The sequence below is a fragment of the Bufo bufo genome, chromosome 3 (assembly GCF_905171765.1).
Source record: "Bufo bufo chromosome 3, aBufBuf1.1, whole genome shotgun sequence".
Classification (NCBI taxonomy): domain Eukaryota; kingdom Metazoa; phylum Chordata; class Amphibia; order Anura; family Bufonidae; genus Bufo; species Bufo bufo.
The window spans coordinates 67,104,014-67,126,791 of record NC_053391.1 but is presented as its reverse complement, the minus strand read 5'-3'; positions in this window follow the sequence as shown (position 1 = coordinate 67,126,791).

The following is a 22,778-nucleotide window of genomic DNA, read 5'->3' as shown; positions in this document are numbered from 1 at the left end:
TAAAGCAAATTCTGAGTGACATTCCATGAGTCCACTGACCCAAGACACTGAGGTTTCCATTAAAAGCTGCCTAAACCATATAGTAAAGATTTATGAATTATTCATGTTTGGTCATATTGTAATAACTGAGGTCATTAATAACTCTTCACACAGTCATACGACATTCTCTGCAGAGCCATGATGGATCACGGTGCTGAAAACATCACTTTACAGGTTTTACATCCTCTCTTGTCTTTATTTCACTGTAGTGTACATCCAGCAAATACATAAGCGTCAATATCGCTAGAGGACCTTTCTACAACCATTCCCATCAGCCGGTCTATTATTAGAAAGACCATGAGTTGGACGCTGCTTATATCTATGTTCCCTTAGATTTTAAATAATTTACATTGTTGGTGCTGAAAGCATGAAAATTTAATTTGCTTACTAATGCATTTTTAATTATGTAAAATTTAAAAGGACCTACACTTATAAAAGAGCAGTTTTTTGGAAAAAATATAACAATTCACTAAAAGAATTGATTTAATTACTGTGTGGGTGGCCTTTTTAGTCTATGATTAGGGATGAGCGAACCCGAACTGCAAAGTTCGGGTTTGTACGGAACTTTGCGAGTTTGGGTACCTGGACCTGAACACAGACTTTTTCACTAAATTCCTGGTTCGGGTTCGGTGTTCGGGTGATTTTATTATTTTCCGTTATAAAATGGTTATATCAGAAAATAATAGAATACTTAAGACAGAATGCAAAAGAATATGGCCTCGTGGGAGAGCACAGTGACGTCATTGCAGGTCCTTTGGCAGGTCCTGCTGAATGAAGATAGAAGAGACTGCTGCAGTGCGATCTAGTGGATGAGGTGAGTTTTTTTTTAACCCTTAAATGCCCATATTATTTTTAATTCTGTCTTAAGGATGCTATTATTTTCCAATATAACCATGTTATAATGGAAAATAATACAGTGAAGTTCGGGTCCCCAATTCAATGGGGTTCGGGGTCAAGTTCGGGTCCCGAATCCAAACTTTGACCTGAAGCTCGGTCAAACCCGGCGAACCCAAACTTCCACTGGTTCGCTCATCCCTAGCTATGATTGTGCTTTAGACTTCTCTGTTCAGCTTTTAGGACAGAAAGCAGCATTTTGTTGCCATCGGCGGCCATACTTGCTCTTGTGGGGCAAATTTCTCTAATTTCTCTGTCACTGCGTCACGCTTAGGGCCTTCTTGCTTTTGTTACCATCGCAGCAATATTAGCTATCATGGGGCTATTATCTCTAACTTTTCTGTCACTGTCCAAGTCAGTTTTTTTAACCCAGGGATGATCAACCTGCAGCCCTCCAGATGTTGCAAAACTACAATTCCCAGCATGCCCTAATAACTGTAGGTTGTCCAGGCATGCTGGGAGTTGTAGTTTTGCAAAGGCTGGAGAGCCACAATTCGGGCATCCCAGTTTTAGCCTATTTCATAAATCTGCCCCAAATATTTTTGAACATAACTTTTTGATTTAAATAGGTTGTCTGGCCTAGGAGCCATCAGCCCCAATGGGGCAAAACACCTGTCCACATTCCTGCCATTCCTGTGCCACTTCCCCATTCCTGGTCACTTCTACTATCTCTCTGGTCCACTGACCATTGTGGCCAATCACTGGCCTCAGCAGTCACATGTGCTTGCACGGCACATCACTGCTAGTCACTTCAAGCACATGTGATCGTTGTGGCCAGTCACTGGCCACATCAGTCACGGGACCAAGCCAGTTGTGGTCCACTGAGAATCTGAAGCGGCTAGTAATGAGTTTGTGGAATAGGAATGGCGGGGATGTGGACAGATGAGTATTTTCGGTCCATTTGGATTTTCAGCTCCTCCTTTAAAATTTTATTTATATCATCCCCAAAATAAAGTTATTGTAAACTAGAATTATTTCCTGTTCTTCAGACATCTTAAATTCCCATTGTAAATTATTCAGATCCAAAGTAACCCTTAGATGGTGGTAAATAGCGACCACTGTAAAGGTCTTTGACAGAGGTCTGACAATCGCGGGGTACTGGTGGGTTATAGGAGCAGAACAACACAAATAACCAAAGTGCTTTATTCGGCACATAACTGAAACAAACAGAGATAAATGGACCCCATGGACTATAATGTGCACACAGGACTTTTTTTGTCAGCTTTTTTGGCAGACTCTGTGAGAGAGGCTCTTAATAGTGCACAGCACATATAGTAGCATATAATAATACTTTTAAAATAAATGATGAATTAGCTTTTATTCCTTCAAAAAAAAAAAAATATATATATATATATATATACACTGCTCAAAAAAATAAAGGGAACACTTAAACAACACAATGTAACTCCAAGTCAATCACACTTCTGTAAAATCAAACTGTCCACTTAGGAAGCAACACTGAGTGACAATCAATTTCACATGCTGTTATGCAAATAGGATAGGCAACAGGTGGAAATTATAGGCAATTAGCAAGACACCCCCAATAAAGGAGTGGTTCTGCAGGTGGTGACCACAGATCACTTCTCAGTTCCTATGCTTCCTGGCTGATGTTTTGGTCACTTTTGAATGCTGGCGGTGCTTTCACTCTAGTGGTAGCATGAGACGGAGTCTACAACCCACACAAGTGGCTCAGGTAGTGCAGCTTATCCAGGATGGCACATCAATGCGAGCTGTGGCAAGAAGGTTTGCTGTGTCTGTCAGCGTAGTGTCCAGAGCATGGAGGCGCTACCAGGGGACAGGCCAGTACATCAGGAGACGTGGAGGAGGCCGTAGGAGGGCAACAACCCAGCAGCAGGACCGCTACCTCTGCCTTTGTGCAAGGAGGAACAGGAGGAGCACTGCCAGAGCCCTGCAAAATGACCTCCAGCAGGCCACAAATGTGCATGTGTCTGCTCAAACGGTCAGAAACAGACTCCATGAGGGTGATATGAGGGCCCGACGTCCACAGGTGGGGGTTGTGCTTACAGCCCAACACCGTGCAGGACGTTTGGCATTTTCCAGAGAACACCAATATTGGCAAATTCGCCACTGGCGCCCTGTGCTCTTCACAGATGAAAGCAGGTTCACACTGAGCACATGTGACAGACGTGACAGAGTCTTGAGACGCCGTGGAGAACGTTCTGCTGCCTGCAACATCCTCCAGCATGACCAGTTTGGCATTGGGTCAGTAATGGTGTGGGGTGGCATTTCTTTGGAGGGCCGCACAGCCCTCCATGTGCTCGCCAGAGGTAGCCTGACTGCCATTAGGTACCGAGATGAGATCCTCAGACCCCTTGTGAGACCATATGCTGGGGCGGTTGGCCCTGGGATCCTCCTAATGCAAAACAATGCTAGACCTCATGTGGCTGGAGTGTGTCAGCAGTTCCTGCAAGACGAAGGCATTGATGCTATGGACTGGCCTGCCCGTTCCCCAGACCTGAATCCAATTGAGCACATCTGGGACATCATGTCTCGCTCTATCCACCAACGTCACATTGCACCACAGACTGTCCAGGAGTTGGCAGATGCTTTAGTCCAGGTCTGGGAAGAGATCCCTCAGGAGACCGTCCGCCACCTCATCAGGAGCATGCACAGGCGTTGTAGGGAGGTCATACAGGCACGTGGAGGCCACACACACTACTGAGCCTCATTTTGACTTGTTTTAAGGACATTACATCAAAGTTGGATCAGCCTGTAGTGTGTTTTTCCACTTTAATTTTGAGGGTGACTCCAAATCCAGACCTCCATGGGTTGAAAATTTGATTTCCATTTTTTAATTTTTGTGTGATTTTGTTGTCAGCACATTCAACTATGTAAAGAACAAAGTATTTCAGAAGAATATTTAATTAATTCAGATCTAGGATGTGTTATTTTTGTGTTCCCTTTTTTTTTTTGAGCAGTGTATATATATATATATATATATATATATATATATGTCATTGGATTACATGTACCCAAATGGTAACAATAAATAATACAATCCACCCATATAAAACAGGATAGAGGATAACTATTAGATTGCTGGGGGTCCTGCTGCTGGGGGTCCCACTGATAAGAATTGGGGTCTGTACCTCCTTCAGCCCCCTGAAATAAACAGAGCTTTGCTCATTTCAGGGACTGCAGGGGGCACGGGCCCACGTTCTTGTGATCAGTGGGGTTCCCAGTGGTAGGACCCCCACCGATAACTTTATGGAACTTTAAGGCTCCAAATAGGTCAGTCCATCAAAGGTTAACCTTTATTATATGGTACGGCTATCCTTTCCTGTATCTTATTTCACACACATGCTGTCTTTCAATTTATTGAAGTATCATGAGCTATTACAAATAATAAATTGCTTATAATTTAATTACCAAAGTTTTAATTATTGCCTGAAAGATATAGTAGAATTTACTGCCAATAGACAGTAGTAATTACAGTTCTAAACTTCTCCTGAACATTTCATTTTAATTACTTTGTGACATATTTTAAGGGTCTTTAGTGGACATTTTACCAAATGAACAGGAAACAGCTTTAGTGGTTTTCATCCAGACCTTTTAATCAATATGAAAAGTAATAATTCTGCTCAAACATCTTTTTTTCTGGTTTTAATTTAAATTATCATTACAAAAGTATGTGCACTGTAATAAAATAACTTTTTAGCACATATTGCTCTTAAATTGGATATTTGTCTTTTTTATCTACTTACGTTTATGTCTACTTTATACCATATACCAACCTGTAGGCTATGATGAAAGGTGTTTTCTGGTACTTAGCTATTGATGGTCTATACTCAGGATAGGTCATTAATATCAGATCATGGGGGTCCGATGCATGACACCCCCACCTATCAGCTGTTTCGGGAAGCCACCAGTAAACAGTGAACAAAGCCAGAAGCAGGAGGGGTACTGCAGCTCAGGTCCCATTTCAGTGAAAGCTGAGCTGCAGTACTCCAGTGCCAAAAACTACACAGTAGATGAAGTCTTCTGTCCACTCTATAGGTCTTGCCCGACAGCTACCGGGATTAACTGATTGGTGGTGATGCCAGGTATTGGAACTCCACTATTCTGATATTGATGACCTATCCTGAACATAAGCCATCAATATCTAATGGAAACCACCCTTTAATAGTGATATAGCCCTAAATTCATGTTCTAGTTGTAATCACATTGTTTGGGTTGGTTATATGCAGGTTAAGGATGGATTTTCATGATTTTTTATGCGTTTTTGGAACCATCTGGAAAGATGCATGGGGAAATGATTTCATTTTTTTCTAGTGGTTCCAAAAAAGCAGCATGAAAATCAGCAAAATAATTATTCAATAAGTGGAATTTTACATATTGGAAACTAAGTATAAATCAAATAAAGATGTAGTCACAGGGTCATGATATGGTAGAACTCGGGTAGTCAGTCTTAAAAACACTTTAGAATACTGAACAGAATATACTGCACAGATAATTCCCAATATAAAGTTATAAATTAACATGTAAGGCTGCAGAGGGATTCCATGTAACTTTCTGGCCGAAAAATTTATAATTTGCCTACTGGTCACCAAAAATATGGTAGCTCCACATCTGTCCTACAGGTGGCAACTGTAGCCTCTAATTTACCATCATTCAGATATCAGTCTGAATAGGTGCTGATTGTCTTAAGAAATAAAGATTGCTAAGATCTAATAGGTTGTAATTTACCAAATGGGGATGCCTTCTATGGGACCTTGGAGTCAATGAGATCAGTCCTGGAGTGATGAGCTCGTTCCACAAAAAAAGTTGAAATGGAACTGTCTGCTTCCTGCACTGAATCTATTGCTGAACAGTTTTATTTACCACTTTCTATGCCTGTTTTAGACGTAGAAAATGGTCTAAATGTAAGACATCAGGGGAGCTGTCTTAAATTTAAAAGCGGCGTGGATCCGCCAAAGTTATGTAGAGGACTGCGCCTCTACATAACTTTGGCGGATCCATTGCCAGTGCAGGGCTTTATTAAGACTGGCGCCTAAAACGCCAGTCTTAGTGTGCAAAACTAACCAAGTGACTTTACGATCTGACACTGAAATATTATACATCTCCATTACTACAATAAAAGGAGAACCTAACAGCAGAAGTACACCTTATGTGAGCCACACTGATGTCTAGACACCTGACACGACGTGAATGATCCCAAGTTAATGTCAACATTCTCCCCCATGTCAGCAAAGTGACTGATATCATGGGTAAAATTTAATTAAGAGACTCAATGACATGCAATGCAAGTGTGAGTTAATACATGAAATGTTCTGAAGGCTCAGCCTCAAGTTCTACCCAAGGTCATCTTTAGACCTTACCTCTATTTCTGAACCAAATGTAATCAGATATATCAGCTTACACAATGGAGATAACTGTAGCATCAAAAAATGACCTATTGTTTAAACCACATTTATATGTTTAACATATTTGAAATAATTGAAATATTTTTAATTTTCCATGTGAATATCTATAATTAAACAAATCATAAAATAATGCAGTTTTTGTACCGGCCACTAAGCCTATTAAAAGGTGCCACTTTTTGGTCTTTACTGTAGTTATCTCCTTATCTGTCAGTCTATCCCTGCCTGTAATGATATCACCTTTGTACATAGATAAGACACAATAGGTTATTATCAGCGCTTATCTATTCTTTTCTTGTACAATGTCCTCTGCTCAGGTCACAGAGCATGTCTAGAAAACTCTCCCATAAAATCTATGTGTCCCATACCCATGCCGGGGTATGGGTATCAACAAAATCAATAAATTAAGTTGTTGTTTTTTGCAGTTATATCTTTCTCTGATTTCCATGAGGCGGTGCGTTAAACAAATACTTCCTGGGAAGTGTTTGATGTTGGTTGTTAAAGAGCGTCATAATGTCCAGACGTGATAGCACACACTTCTCAGGATAAAAAAGTATACGTAATACTATAAATAACATTTGAATAGTAGCAGTCAGACCCCCACCAATCTAGCATTTGTCACCTATCCAATGGATAGGTGATAAAAGCTTCTGAGTGAAATCCGCCTATTAGGTCATTAGCCATGAGGAATATAGGAATATAACTTCTGAGACTGCAGGCAGGGCAAACCTTGGGTTGGATGTTGCCCTGTGCACTGCATTCGACGGATGTTCCCTTAGACCACATTTAAAGATGGTGGATTTATTGCATATTCAACACAGTAACTGCCGTGATTTTACTGTGAGTTTGCTATAGCTATGTGGCAAAATGTGCAGCAAAACATGATATAGAAAACAATACAATAGGATTGTAAAGAGCTAATTTACAATCAATACAAGTAGTACTCCAAAAAAATAAATCAGGGCCTTAATCTCGATTCTGTGCTGCTGCATTTTTATACGTCCCAACAAAAATCATGGGTGTGGGTGTGCACAGTGGAAGTGCTCATACCATCAGGGCCATTGGCACTCCCTTCAGTAATGAAAGGTGATACACCTGGAACCTAACAGGTTCCTTACCCCTAAGGCCAGCTCTGGGTGCTGAGACAGCAGTCACACTCACAACTAGGCCCAGGTGCCTGAAGGGGCTCAAAGGCATTCAAGGTACTCAATGTGGTACTTAACAGGACACCATTATTATAAATTAAACCTGGTAGGTGGGAAGCCTGTTACAGCATCAGGCTGAAGACCCCTGGGCCCACCAGAGGAAATGATTTTGAGGGCCCACCATCTGTATATAGAATCTTAAAGGCCCTGTTTTGTTAGGGGTCCATTATTGTCAGAACTGACCTGGCCCTGTTAACTTGTGGCCAAGGAGCTTCTAGTTACACCTCTGTTTTTAAAACTTTTGGGTTGTCCCATGTGGACAGTTATGGGATATGCAATAAATGTCCAATAGGTGTGAGTCCGATCTTCTATCTCAAGAACGGGGCCAGGAATGCAGAAGAGGCCACTCATGCGGTCTCCCTCCATTCAATGCTATAGGACGTCCAAAAATAGCTGTAGATATGCCATAAATGTACTGGTGTAAATAACTGTTAATATGTAAATATTTCCAAAACCTTTATTACACACATGAAAATTGAATATTTTCCATAAAGGGCAAATCCAGTCAATATGATCGAAGAGAAGATCACATTGGTGAAGTCTGTAATATTTAATGAAACTACAGAGGGGAGGCATGATAAATCCGGCCACAGTCTGTAGGTTATTTGTATTATTTTCTTGTGAAACCATAAAAGAAATGATGCATTTAATAATAGCAGGACAAAAAGAAATCTTTTATCATAAACATTTTCTAGAACTGGACTGCAAGAGATTATCTAATATCTGTTTAAGGCCTCATGCACACGACAGTGTTTTTTCACTGTAAGTGATTTGGCTTCAGTGGGCCGTGTCCGATTTAGCTTCAGTTGTGTTTTCTTGTGTCTTCCTTTTTTTTGTCTGACAGGGGAAAAAAAAGGAAGAAGGTTAATGAAAAGTGTAATTTTATTGCACTAAGGTCTTGTAGAAAAAAACTAACACGGACGCGGACACGGATGACAAACCAGTTGTGCATCCGTTTTTTTTGACGGACCCATTGACTTGAATGGGTCCGTCCTCCGTTTTCCACTGATAAGAATAGGACAGGTTATATTTTTTTGACGGACTGGAATCACGGATCACGGACGTGGACTATCAGTTTTTTTTCACAGCTCCATAGAAATGAATGGGACCTCCGCTAAACTGTGAAAAATGACGGAACGGACGCGGATGCACACACCGGTCGTGTGCATGAGGCCTTACAGGGCACAGGGTATAATGTAAGAATTCAGGAAATTAAGCATTAAGTATGTATTTTCCAAAAGTGTATGCAAAGGGATCATGAATAAAGAATTGTTCTGTGAGTGTACTGATTTTAACGCCACTTGTGCAGTGCAGATCTCAGAGCTGGGAGAGTCTCCTGAGATTATGAGGAGGCTTTCCCTGAACTGCGCAAGCGCTGATGATCTGAGTCTCCTGCACGAAGAGAAGACTCTAAGATTCACTTCTAGATCAGCGAAGCCAAGCGTCTTCTCCTCCAGGAGGAGAATGACATCATTAGGGCTTGCACAGTGGAGATCTCAGCAGGGACAGCTTCCTGAGATCAACCGTGCATGTGTTGATGAAGTATTGCAGGTGTAGGCAGAGGCCCAATATTTCAGAACCAGGAATCCAAACAGTGAGGATCACTATCCCTATCAATCAGGCTATAAGGGGAATGGCGACAGGGTAGAAGATAGGTGAAGTAGTGCTCTGACTGACTAGGCCAGTGCCTCAGTGCTTTGAGCACCTCATTTGCATAAGAATTGAAGCAAATATTTTGATGCAACTGTACATCAGATTTCAGCAACAGCGGGCTCCTTTAATTCACCATGTTTAGCCCTACCAGGCAGCACTCCTGGTTTAATATGGTCAATCATGGCAACAGATGAAAAAAAAACAAAAAAACAATTGATATCCAGATTGTGAATGAAGAAATTCTTACTTCTTCTCTCCCAGGAGTAAGTCCCAGCACAACCGCAAGTACTAATTAACAGATTAATTAAATCCCGCTATTCTGCTGCACATATTCTGGCGTCATCCTGGATGGAGACACATTATGGGTATTTGTCTGATATATTTTTTGATACTACTGTAGCCAGTTTTTGCACTGGCACTTTTTCTGGCCTATTTGATGACCATTGTTATTTGATATTGCTCTCGTGTCCCCTCCAGTGATGCCACCATCCCCTCCAGTGATGCCACAACAGGCAGTGCTACTGTAAAATCGAGAAAGATCCCACCATACTTTATAAGAACGAGTTGGATGATATCCTTGTAGAAGCCTGTGATCAGGGCATTATCACCACCAAAATGATGGAAGGGCTGAGGGTTGACTTCCCGGTCAAACCCACTCTATATCTGCTCCCCAAGGTGCACAAGAGCCGTATTCATCCTCCCGGTCGCCCGATCGTGTCGGGGATCGGCAGCTTGTGCACCAATGTGGGAAAGTTCATCGATTTTTTCCTCCAGAAGAGCGTAGAAACCCTCCCCTCTTTTGTTAAGGACACCACCGACATGCTGAGACGGCTGAATGGGATCCATGTTGATCCGGATGTGGTCCTTGTCACATGTGACATCGAATCTCTATACACGTCTATATACCATGACCAGGGAGTGCGGGCATCCAGATCCTTTTTGACTATGTCAGATTATGATAACAGTTTGATCGAATTCATTCTGACATTGCTAGAATTTATGCTTACGCATAACAATTTTTTATTTAAGGACCGCCTCTTCCTACAGCTCCAGGGGACAGCTATGGGGGCATCTTGTGCCCCCTCATATGCCAACCTGTTCCTGGGGCTGTGGGAGAGAGAGATTGTCCAGGAAACACCTGGATATGATGCCGCACTCCTATGGTCTAGGTATATAGACGATGTGTTTTTTCTATGGCAGGACACCATTCCAGCCTTGGAAAACTTTTTGGCCTGTCTCAACCATAACACACGTAACATCAGACTCACCTGGAAATACAGTCTCACTAATGTTGAATTTCTGGATATAATGATTATCAAGGGGCCTGACGGATATTTGTCCGCTGATCTTTTTAGGAAGTCCACTGCCGTCAATGCCCTTCTCCACGCCTCCTCTGCTCACCACCCGAATACGATACAAGCAATACCCACAGGGCAGTTTTTAAGAACTCGCAGGATCTGCTCCAGTGAGAAGCAGTTCGAACAACAAGCAGGTGCTTTGACACAGCGATTCCTCGAAAGAGGTTATCAATATAATACCATACAGCGGGGCTACGAAAGAGCCAAAAAAACATCTAGAGACTCCTTGTTGGTGAGTAGAGCTCAGAAAAGGGATAACCGAGACACATGTGTGAGATTTATTACCCCCTTCAATACGAAATGGAGGTATATTCAGAACATTCTGAGGAGACACTGGTCGGTGTTGCACACAGATGGTGATCTGGCGGTATGCCTCCCTGCATACCCCCAGATCACTTGGAGGCGGTCACGCAATTTGCGTGACATCCTCACGAAGAGTCATTACGTCCCTACACCTAGGGGAGGTATCTTCGGCAGCAAAGAACCCAAGTGGGGGTCCTTTTCCTGCGGATCGTGTGCCGCCTGCAGATATATGATTCGTTCTACCGCCTTCAGTGACTCCTCAGGTCGTAAAGATTTTAAGATTGTACACAACATAAACTGTAACACTGAGGCTGTGATATATCTGATCACATGCCCATGTAATCTTTTTTATGTTGGTATGACAAAGAGAGCCCTGAAGATACGGGTTCTGGAACATGTTTGTAAGATCCGAGCAGCTGCGGAAACACCTGAGAGGGACTGGGAGTCACTGCAGGCGGTTCCACGACATTTTCGTAGGTTCCACGGGTCCGATCCAGGGGGGTTGACGGTGAAGGGTATTGACCGAATCCATCTAGGGTCTAGAGGCGGTAACATTAAAGTGGCTCTACTCCGTAGAGAGACTAGGTGGATTGTCAACCTGGATACCGTCACTCCGTACGGCCTTAACGAATCTAACAGTTTTTCTTCCTTTCTATGAATATTGCGCGAATTTTATCTGTAGGGTATATTTTTTCTTTTTGTTTTATCGTATTTCATTTTCTATAATATTGTTGTTTCTTTCTTTTTGAGATTATATCATTCATTTCTGTGTGGAATTGGTGATGATGGACAGAGTAACCTACTGGGATGACATGGTCGCCACAAGAGAGGACATTCGTCTAGATCTCCTAGCAACACAATTATATCATATTACTTTGAGTGTATATATTTGGTGGGGTATTCCACTGGGCACCGATATTTCATGTGTTGTATACCTCTCTGACATACCTTGTTAGTGAGACCCTGTGCCTTGTCATTCCCATCGGTGTGGAGATTTTTTAGATATCTTATGTGTCCCGTGCCACAGGGGTGGGGTTGATTCGATCGTAGCCCTTCTTGTGGGGTTGTGGGTGCCCGGGTCGACCCCGCATACGGCCTTCCTGCCGTCGGTGGTGCCACCCCGGTCACTCGCACCCCACATCTGTCATTGTCCACTCTGCGACTCCTGCGGTTCCCTGGTTTTTGGGGGTTGGGGGTGTCTCGGCTTTTTGCCGCCGGTGGTGTCACCCCGGTCACCCCTTCCCTATCAGGACTTTGAGGATTTTTTAATAATCCATGCTGGGTTGTGGGTTGGGTGTGCCCAGTTTGGCCCCGCGGGCTGCCCTTTGCTGCCCGGGGTGCCGCCCTTGTCGCCCCCGCCCTCGGCCCGTATCATGGAGGGCAACTATGTCTTAGGGTCCTCATTATGTGGCTCTCATTATAACATTATCTTTGTCTATTAATTCAATGGGACGATTCCTTTCACCTGTATGAATTGTTGCTTTATTATGTCCAATGTCTTAGGCCTACATGCCCTTATGGTCCTTTTATCTTATATACATGTATCCGTTCTTTATTGGAGTGATTGTATTATCACGTATATTTTAGATTGAGATCGAGAGTGCATTGTATTATGGGCCAATTACGGGCCAGACTACACTATTACAAGTATGAGAACTGCCAACTGTATGCCTTTTGGATTATGGATAATAATGGCCACTTGTACACTACTGACAGCATTTCTTCACATATATGATGTTCTTATAGGAAAATTTTTCACTTCTTATTCACTATGTATCTAGATCAATTATATGATCGTTATAATGGTATTGAGGTTCCAATTACATGGACCCCCAATACATCACGTTTTTTACTGATATGTCACCGTGCGGGCAGGTCACGGAGTTATGCTATGGTTAGCCACTCCGATGGCTCTATTTATATGGACCCCTAATATATCACTTTTTAATTCTATTTGTCACTGTGTGGGCAGGTCGTGTAATTATGCTATATTTCGCTATATCCATGATCATGCCATCACCTTATACTATATATTTCTTATTCTGTATGTATCATTTTCATGCATTTTCTGTTTACATCACATAGTCACTGGCGGTTTTCTTTTTAGCACAGCGTTGCCTGTGGGTGTAGGACCCTGTGTGGATATAGCGGGTGTGCGCCTGTGGCAGTATTACATCCATTGTGCGACTTTTAGCTTCATCCCTAGGCCCTAATCTTAGCCGTTGTTTGCGGTTCACCTGCGTTCCACGGGGGTCGCGGGGCGCGCATGCGCTGGGCGACGCCATCTCGACGCGCTCCATGACGTCTGTAAGCGCCGCGCATGCGCAGTGTGCAGATGGGGACGCGCTGAGAGATGGCGCCGCGTATCATGGTGCTTCCCGCGCCCGTTTGTGTGGTCCGCAGGTGTGCCGCATGCAGGTAATTCTTTTCCATTGTCCCACCCCCACCATATGCTCTATATATACCCTGCTCATCTAGCATTCAGTACCTCCTGACAAAGCCGCTGAGGTGAAACGCGCGTCGAGGTCTCGCGCTCAGGGCCTGTCATTCATCCCACCACCATGTCTTCAGGTACGTCCCGCTATTAGCACGGTTTCATGCTGCGTGCAGGGCACCCTCGTATGTATCCACACTGGGGCCTCTGTACTTAGGCGCACGTTTGTTATTTTTATTTCAGCCAGTGATCTACATTCATTGTATTATTTTTTATTGGCTGACTGTGGTGCCTACATCATTTCCGTGCTTGCCAGCTACGGCTCTGGGTTTACCATAATTGGTCTGTGGTACTCTGCACACTACACCCGTATTTGGTCTGTGGTACTCTGCATACTACACCCGTATTGGGGAGACCTTTCATATGTGATATCTATCTGGCTATCCCAGAGTCTTAGCTCTATCTTTGGGTCATACCATTCTGCGCCACACATTGCGCAGTTTCATGGTGGTGTTTTTGATGCTGCTGGCCTTGTGCTTCTCCGTGTACTGTATAACATCCCGTTGTTCTCCAGATTTTTTATATTTTATAATAAATGATATTTTGTGATACTATATTCCACTTGTTTGGTTTTTATGCCACCATCTTACCTGCACTGTTAATTTTAATGTATTTTTAATCTCCCTATGTACTGTCTAATAAAGTATTTTGATGATAATTATGCGGACTGGCAACTTTTTGTAGTTTTAATTTTTTTGTGTAAATGCTTGTTACCAAATGCATCTTTTCACATTCTTTGAGGGGGTCTTGTTGCTGTTTTATAAGTACATAGTGACATTTGTCTTTGATATGGTGACTATAGACCCTTGTTGGCAGCTGTGTGCTGTTGTTCTCTTTGGGAACTTCATTCTGGAGATAGGAACAGGTCCCAGAGGTGGGACTCCCACCTATCTGACATTGGTAACATATGTTAGCAATATGCCACCAATGTTCCAGGTGAGACAACCCCTTTAACCCCTGTGTCTGATTTTTATTTATAAAACTGTCTATAAGAAATGCCTTCTTTGTTACTCATAGCAACCAGTCACAGCACAGCTTTCATTTCATATTCTGCTCTTGAAAAAAGAAAGCTGTTCTGTGATTGGTTGCTATGGGTAACAAAGAAAGATTCTCTTTCAAATTTCTAAACCACATTGGGGCAGATTTACTCATACTGTCTAAAAGTAAGATGGAGTAAACTTACAGGTTAATGCATGAAGTGGGCAGCGCCACAAGCAGGGGCGGACTGGGAACTTAATGTGGCCCTGAAAAAAATACTAAAAGTGGCCCTGTTTTGTTGTTGGGTCCAAATTGATGGGAGGCAGAGCCAGCAATACCATATTGTGGAACATTATACCACCCCAACAGAGCCAAATACCACAGTACATCACAAAATACTGCCAGCAGCACTAAATACATTCCCAAAAACTCCCTCTGGCTGGCCATGAGGAGGGCCCAGGCGGCCCCTTGGGCATTGACCCACCGGGAAGTTTCCCTGTAAGGTCTAAGGCCAATCCGCCCCTGGACACAAGTGAGAAGTGATTTTGCTGTCTTGTCGGCGTAGAACCCACTTGTGCCAAATTTATGATGTGTTACACCAATTTTAGGTTGGTTTTACGCCAGTGGTGCCCAACCATTTTTTGTCTGAGGGCCACACTAAACTTGGTATAAATTTTGCGGGCCAGAACCAGGTAGCTTTGCCAGAAAGAAATGCAATCACTGTGAGGGGCACGTGTGAGCATTACTGCTGTGAAGAGGGCACATATATGCCTGCCCATTATTACTGTGAGCATGGGCGTCCGCAGAAATTTTCCAGGGGGGGGCATAATTTTATTGACATCCATGCTCTGCTTGTTTCTGAGAATGTAATGAAGGGGAGGGGCATAATTCATTATCACAAAGTATAATAACGCATGAGCTGTGCAGTGGCGGATCCAGAGCCTGGTCTCGGGAGGGGCACTTCCAGATTATTTTCTGTCCGCCGCCACAAAACAATGGTGCTTATAGAACAGACTACACAGTGTAGAGGTATGCTGTATATTGTGTGGCACAGTGTAGGCTATATATGTATAACATAAACATATTTCACATGAAAACTTACAATTACTTGGCTTGGCCCTTGGGGATCTCGTACACCAATTCAACGGTTGGCTGGGGGGTTCAGCGGAGCTGATGTTGTGTTTTATCCGAATAAGAAAGATTTCATAATAAGGATTTGGAGAAGGGGCAGAGGAATAGCAGAGCAGGGAGAGGATGGCGCTGCTACTAGGGGGTCATACCATGTGGGAGTAATAAAGCCCACCATAATGCCCCCCAGTAGAAATAATTCTCCTTATATTGTGAAAAAATACCCCCTTGTAATGCCCCCAGTTGAGCTAATGTCCCCATAGTGCCCCCATGATGTGCAAGTATAAAATACCCTTATATAGTGCCCCCAGTAAATGCCTCCATAGTACTCCTCTCCCCCCTTCCTCATAGTACCCACCATAATGTGTCCCAATATAAAATACCCCTTCTTTGTGGCCTCAGTAGATGCCCCTATAGTGCCCCCAATAATGTGCCAGTAATAACAGCCCCCCCATCATGTTCCAGTAATAACAGCCCCCCATCATGTGCTAGTAGTAACAGCCCCCCATCATGTGCCAGTAATGACAGCCCCCTCCTTGTGCAAGTAATGACAGCCCCCATTATGTGCCAGTAATGACAGCCCCCCATTATGTGCCAGTAATGATAGCCCCCATTATGTGTCAGTAATGACAGCCCCCCATTATGTGCCAGTAATGACAGCCCCCCCATTATGTGCCAGTAATGACAGCCCCCCCATTATGTGCCATTAGTCAGAGACCCCCATTATGTGCCAGTAGCCAGAGCCCCCATTATGTGCCAGTAGCCAGAGCCCCCCATTATGTGCCAGTAGCCAGAGCCCACCATTATGTGCCAGTAGCCAGAGCCCCCCATTATGTGCCAGTAGTCAGAGACCCCCATTATGTGCCAGTAGCCAAAGCCCCCATTATGTGCCAGTAGCCAAAGCCCCCATTATGTGCCAGTAGCCAGAGCCCCCCATTATGTGCCAGTAGCCAGAGCCCCCCCATTATGTGCCAGTAGTCAGAGACCCCCATTATGTGCCAGTAGCCAGAGCCCCCCATTATGTGCCAGTAGCCAGAGACCCCCATTATGTGCCAGTAGCCAGAGACCCCCATTATGTGCCAGTAGCCACCAGTATTGTACACAAAAAAAAAAAAACATTTATACTAGTGCCTGCAGCCTATCAGAGGAAGGGAAAGGGACACGCCTCTCCCTCCCCTGCCTCAGCACAGTTATCTGTATCGCTGTCCTTAGGACGGCGATACAGATGACTATGGAGATGAACGCTTCCAGAAGTGCCCACCCCCACTTCTGAGCAGCTTGCCCCGTTGCCCCCGTCCCCCTGGATCGGCCAGTGCTGCAGAGCAGAGGCAGAACTCAGTTCACAGATTCCAGGGGGGGGCACTTTCCCCCCCCTGCGGACGCCCATGACTGAGGGGCACCTGTGAGCATTACAGCTGTGAAGAGGACACATATCTGGCCATTATTATTGTGAGGGGGTATGTGATGTATACATGTGTATGATGTATGTAGTGCAGTATGTGATGATCACACACTGCTCTGCATACATAACACACATCAATACATTACACCCTGCGCTGTCACCTTCTTTTGTAGGTCCATCTTGATGTCTGGGCTGTAGGCTTCAGCTCCTTAGCCCCCATGCTTCTCGGGGTCCTTGTGCAGCGCACCCGGCACTCTTTGCTTCAAGCCCCTCCTACTTCCAGCTTCCGACGGCTTCCCCTACTGCAGGACGATGTATCGCTCCGGCGCCCGCTCAATCTAACCAATAGCAAAGCTCCTTGCTGTCCGGAGCTTCGCTATTGGTTATTGCAGGCACAGGCAGCATTGCTGCCCTGCCTGTGCCATTCACAGGACACCCTGCGCTGATAAAAAGCAGGGAAAAGTCTAAGGCCTCCGGTCACTGCAGGGGCCGCATGACACAGCTTCCGTGTCATGCGTAGGTTGGGCATCACTGGTTTACGCCATCCCCTGCAGTATGCATTTACTAAGAGGAGGTTAGATGTTTTGTGGCCAGAGCTACAGTTTAGTTTAGATTTATTATTGCAAAAAAGTCTTTATAATAAATATGTTTAGACTTTAGACTATTTTTTAAGGTATTTTCTGCAGCAAATTTAACTAATGACGATGGCGTGTGACATTTTTTTAATTTGTTGCAAAAAATTGCTTCAAAACAAACAGACAAAAAGTTGCATATTGATACACTGCCCCCTAACTTTATGCCACCTACAATTCGGCTTAGTTTTACTCAATAAGTTGTTTCACATTTTCCGCACACGGAGGCGCAATTAAGCCACGCGCTTCCTGCTAAGTCACGATTGTTTGGAAGGCAAGGTGTTAAAAGGTTAGAAAAGTGTCTAAAACTCTCGATAAATGCAGTGCAAAGTATATAAGCTGTTTTTGGGTGCAAATTGCTCCAAGAAAACTGGCACATTTTCAATAGTACTGTATTTTTCACTTTATGAGACCCCAAAAGTGAGGAAAAATAGCCCTGTGTCTTATAAAGCGAATACTAATGAGCACTTTTATTATTATAAATTTTTTTTTTTTATATGCCGGAGGTGCAGGGAGTGTAGTGATCCTGGCGCTAGCTGTACTCACCTAGTCTTCTTACTGACGTGTCCGGAGCAGAAGAGGTAAGTTGTTTTATTTATTTTATTGTCTGATCTGAGGTCTGATAAAGATTGGGGATCTAAACTGAGATCTGATGAAGATTGGGGCCTTATATGAAGTTTGATGATTGTGGGGTCTAATATAGCGGTCTCATGAAGATTGAGGTTCTGCTTTGGGGGTCTGCTGAAGATTGGGGGTCTGCTGAAGATTGGGGTCTAATGAAGATTGGGAATCTGATCTAAGGTCTGATAATGATTGAGGGGGGGTATGATCTGAGGCCTGATAAAGATTGGGGATCTAAACTGAGGTCTGATAAAGATTGGAGCGTGAATTATCTGATGATGATTGGGGGTCTGATTTGGGAGAATCATGAAGATTAGGGGTCTGTTCTGAGGTCTGTTCAAGATTGGGGGTCTGATGAAGATTGGGGGTCTGTTCTGAGGTCTGATGAAGATTGGGGGTCTGATGAAAAATATTTTTTTCTTATTTTCCTCCTTTAAAATCTGGAATCTTATGATCAGGTACATCTTATAAAGTGAAAAATATGGTAAATCGGCCCCATTGGGTCTTATGGCTGTAGGTTTGCTGATGTTTTCTATGGGGAAAATAAAGATACCCAATGTTAAAACTGTAAGCACATTTTAGATGCAGTCCCACAATGGGATTTTCCATAAAAGTTGGGATATTTTCTAAATGTGCATGTGTATGCATACTTTTACAGCAGTGGCCCAAACAGTGGCAATGAGAGAAAAGTGAGTCTTTCTAAAGGGACTGTAAGCATATTGAAAAATGTATTATTTTAGCCCTTTGGGCAGAGTGAAATGCCTTTTTTAAATTATCTTCGAGAAACCATTTTAAGTTTATTCCCCCTGTAATTATAAAATAAATGTAGCTTTCTCCATAGAAAGAATAATAGATATTGTGCACAACATTCTAATTTTGGAATGTAAAATCACAACCGAGGAATACTCATATAAAAAAGCCTAAACATGCTCCTCTTAGTAACATAAGTGAACTCAGCCTTGATCACAATAGTACAGAAATATTATTATCTACTTCATAGTAGGCTTCTATGATAATGTAGGTCAAAGGGTTAACATCCATTTTCCAACATGTAATTACGATTTGCATTATTAATGCAGAGATGATTCCCGATAAATATGTGCATAGAAGAAATCCTATTAAAGAAATGAAGAGTTATTCAAAACTCTTCTTCTATCTTCAGGCGTACACTTACATTTCTTCTCATATATACAGTACAGAGAATGAGAATGACTCTTCTTCATCAAGAACACAAGGGAGGCTTCTGTAGTAATGCATTTCATATTGCATATTACATATTAAAAACCTACAGTATCACTGCTTATTTAAAAGAACATTCATTTAGAATGAGTCCAGCACTTTTCTCTCTGGCTTTTGTGGTAATACAAACATTATTGATGCCTACTGTATGGTCCATGTACATGTACTACACCCTTTACAGAACATTTCCATTGAAATAATTTTGACATTTTAGTGCTCATATATTCCAGCCCTAGGTGTATTGTACATGTACAAGAACTATTAGAGTAGTGCAAATTTAAGTGGATACTAGAAAGGAATTTGAACAATGACAAATGTACATAACAGAGCAATGATCAAAATGGGCCCTCAATTATTGTGTTGGGTTTTGCTACCCAGAGACATGCGTGCTGCACACTGGAGGAGGGGATAAAAGTTTAAAATCTGTGACACACATACGTTCAGGAGACTCTACCAAGAACTTCATCCTAGGTAGGATGTAAGTATTGATTTGCCCTATCTTTTGTACACCCTGATGTGTTGGTCATGTATTATAATGTGGTAAACAACCATTTGTTATAGCATGATCGACTGAGTCTTAACCCCATTAAGCTAGTGATGTAATTTGTTTGTGTTATTATATATTAAATCACATTTAGTAAATATATTTATTCACTTAGCCTGCGTAAGCTTATTCATTCTCAAATCTTTTGAATTCACATTAAGTTACATACCTATATGAGCTGATGCAGAAGTATAAGGCTGCCTATCTGAAAGGACATCTTCAAGTTACAACGTCTAGTAGAAATCTGACACTTGGGGCTTGCTTCACATCCTCACCCCCTGGCTTGCTCCACAATCAATTCCATACTGGAGTCTCCTAATAAATGGGGCTCCATTAAAGGGAACCCTTCACTGTGGAATTGTTGTTCAATCTATGGGCAATGATGTTAAAGAGCAGGAGGAGCTGGGCAGAATGCTATATAGTTTTGTGGGAAAAGATTTAGTATAGCTTGTAATTTATTCATTTACATCTCTGCTCCATACTTAGGAGTCCTACCTATTGCAAGAAGAATCAAAGGGACCACCAAATTAAGTATGTAACAGATATCTAGACCAGAGGATTTTTGCTGAGGGCTCCGATTTAATCGCTGGGGCTCCGATCGGTTACCATGGCAGCCAGGACGCTACTGCAGTCCTGGCTGCCATGGTTACTTAGCACTTTTAGCAGCATTATACTTACATGCGCTGTCTGTGGCCGGCCGGCGCTCCTCCTACTGATAAGTGAAAGGTCTGTGCGGCGCATTGCTTATAGCACAGACCTGTCACTTACCAGTACACCTATATAGCACAGACCTGTCACTTACCCGAACACCGAACCCGAACCCAAACTTTTACTGAAATATTCGGGTTCGGGTGCCGAACACCGTAAAGTTCGGTACGAACCCGAACTTTACAGTTCGGGTTCGCTCAACCCTAGTCAGGACCAAGAGTGAAAAAAGTACAGAGATGTAAAGGCAGGAGAATAGTCACTAAACAGTACAAGGTCAAGCACAATAGCAGGCAAGGAGAAGACAACGAGAGGTTGGGCAAGCCGAGTCAGAAACACAAAAATAGTCACTATCTGCACAGAGAACTAACAAACACAGAGGAACCAGGCAACACATTGAACAAACAGCAAACAGCAATCCTAAAACAGGATTTAATTAGAAATCTCACTAATTGCGTCTCAGTCCAAGCCTACTGCTGCTTCTCTGATCAAGGACAGGAGAACTTCTCAGGCTACACCCTTTCCTACCTGTTTGTCTGACTCCTGGAGCAGAGACTGTCACAATGGGCATACTGAGTACTCCAGAGCAAGAGATGCACTTTACTCTTATGGCTGATTCATACAGGTTCCCATTCATGAACCCCAACACAAACACACACAAACACACACACATAAACACATCTATTATCAAAGAAAGCGCCAATAGGAAATTTGAAAATGGACAGAAAAATTCTGTAAATTGTACACAAGTTCCGCTGGGCCACTGTTAATGATTAAACATGGTATGTTGTTGGTAAAATAAAGTGTTCCTTGTGTTTCTATTGCTTTGCTCAATTCCATACTATTTTCTACTATTTGTATACACTGTAAGGCTGAATCAAAGTGTTAAGCCCAGTCCCTTAGCTTCTGTTACCAGGAAGGTGCAGAGCCCAACCTCTGGCTTGGTCTCTTTCTCGCGGAGTTACTGAGAAAGAGGTTGTGTTTGGGCTAGACAGGAGTGTGTTCAACATTTACAGTCCTAAAGCAGTGTCAGTCTTCATTTGGGACTCAAAGAAGTAACCAGGAAAGCATTCCAGAGAAAGACTGTGGAGCAGAACATTTAGAAGTTCACACAGCCATAAAAAGAGGGTGTGTGTGAAATCTGTGAAGGTAACGTACACCTTGGGTCTTGGACTTCACATTTCTTGACTGGGTCTAAAGACCTCCGGTCCCCAGTCATACTATTCTTGTGGATACTTATAAGTGCTTTTTTTGAGAGTCTATAACCCTCAGTGGTAATTGTAAAGTATTTTGTGAGAAATTGCAAACCATAGCTGAATTGGGACATATAGTACCTTTTATTTAAAAGTGTATTAAAGTGCATTTTTTGCAGAGGAGTTCCTGTATACATGTTCAACCGCTACTCTCCTGTCTCTCGGTCTCCTCTCATATAACCGCACAGTTGTAACACCAAGTGCACCCCCCACCCAATCAGGGAGTGCCCTGGGAAAGAGTGATAATAACAAGATGAGACACCCCCCCCCCCCCACCCACCCTTTCACTATACAGTCCTGGGAGCAAAGGAGAAGGACATCTTCCCTTTGAGGCCGTGAGTACCACCAACACCACCATCACTCCCACTCTCACCCCATGCTTCCCATCTGAGATGCTGCATTGGCAGCTGCAATGACACCTCATGTGATCAGTTTGTCTTGGATACCTTCAATATAGGATTGTAAAACCAGACAACCTATCTAATGTGACATTGAAAAGTGCATTTCAGGTAACAATACCTTGAGTTTTCTGTTTTTTAAACTGTGAATATGGAGAAAATAATAAGTTGTGTCTGAACATCCTTGTCACATGGTCAGACATCTGTCAGCCCTGTTCGTGTTGGTGCTAGGCTGGTTTCTAAGTTTATACTATGGATCCCATTGGGAATAGGCAGCAAAAATGTATTTGACAGTTTGGAGTTTCGGCTTCTCGGCTGCAGCTAAACATAGTCTGTATTCTTCTATGTTTTATTTTTATTGCCTCGAATCCAATCTCCTGCATTAGCAGCAATTCCTTATGAACTGTCAGCTGGTTGGGAAGCTCCAATTTCAATTGTGATTTTCTGCTACATTTGCTCCATTCACAGAGGGTATATAGAATATGTTTTTCTCGCATAAGAAAATAACACATTGAAGTGAAGCATAGCTGCTGATATACAAATGTATATGG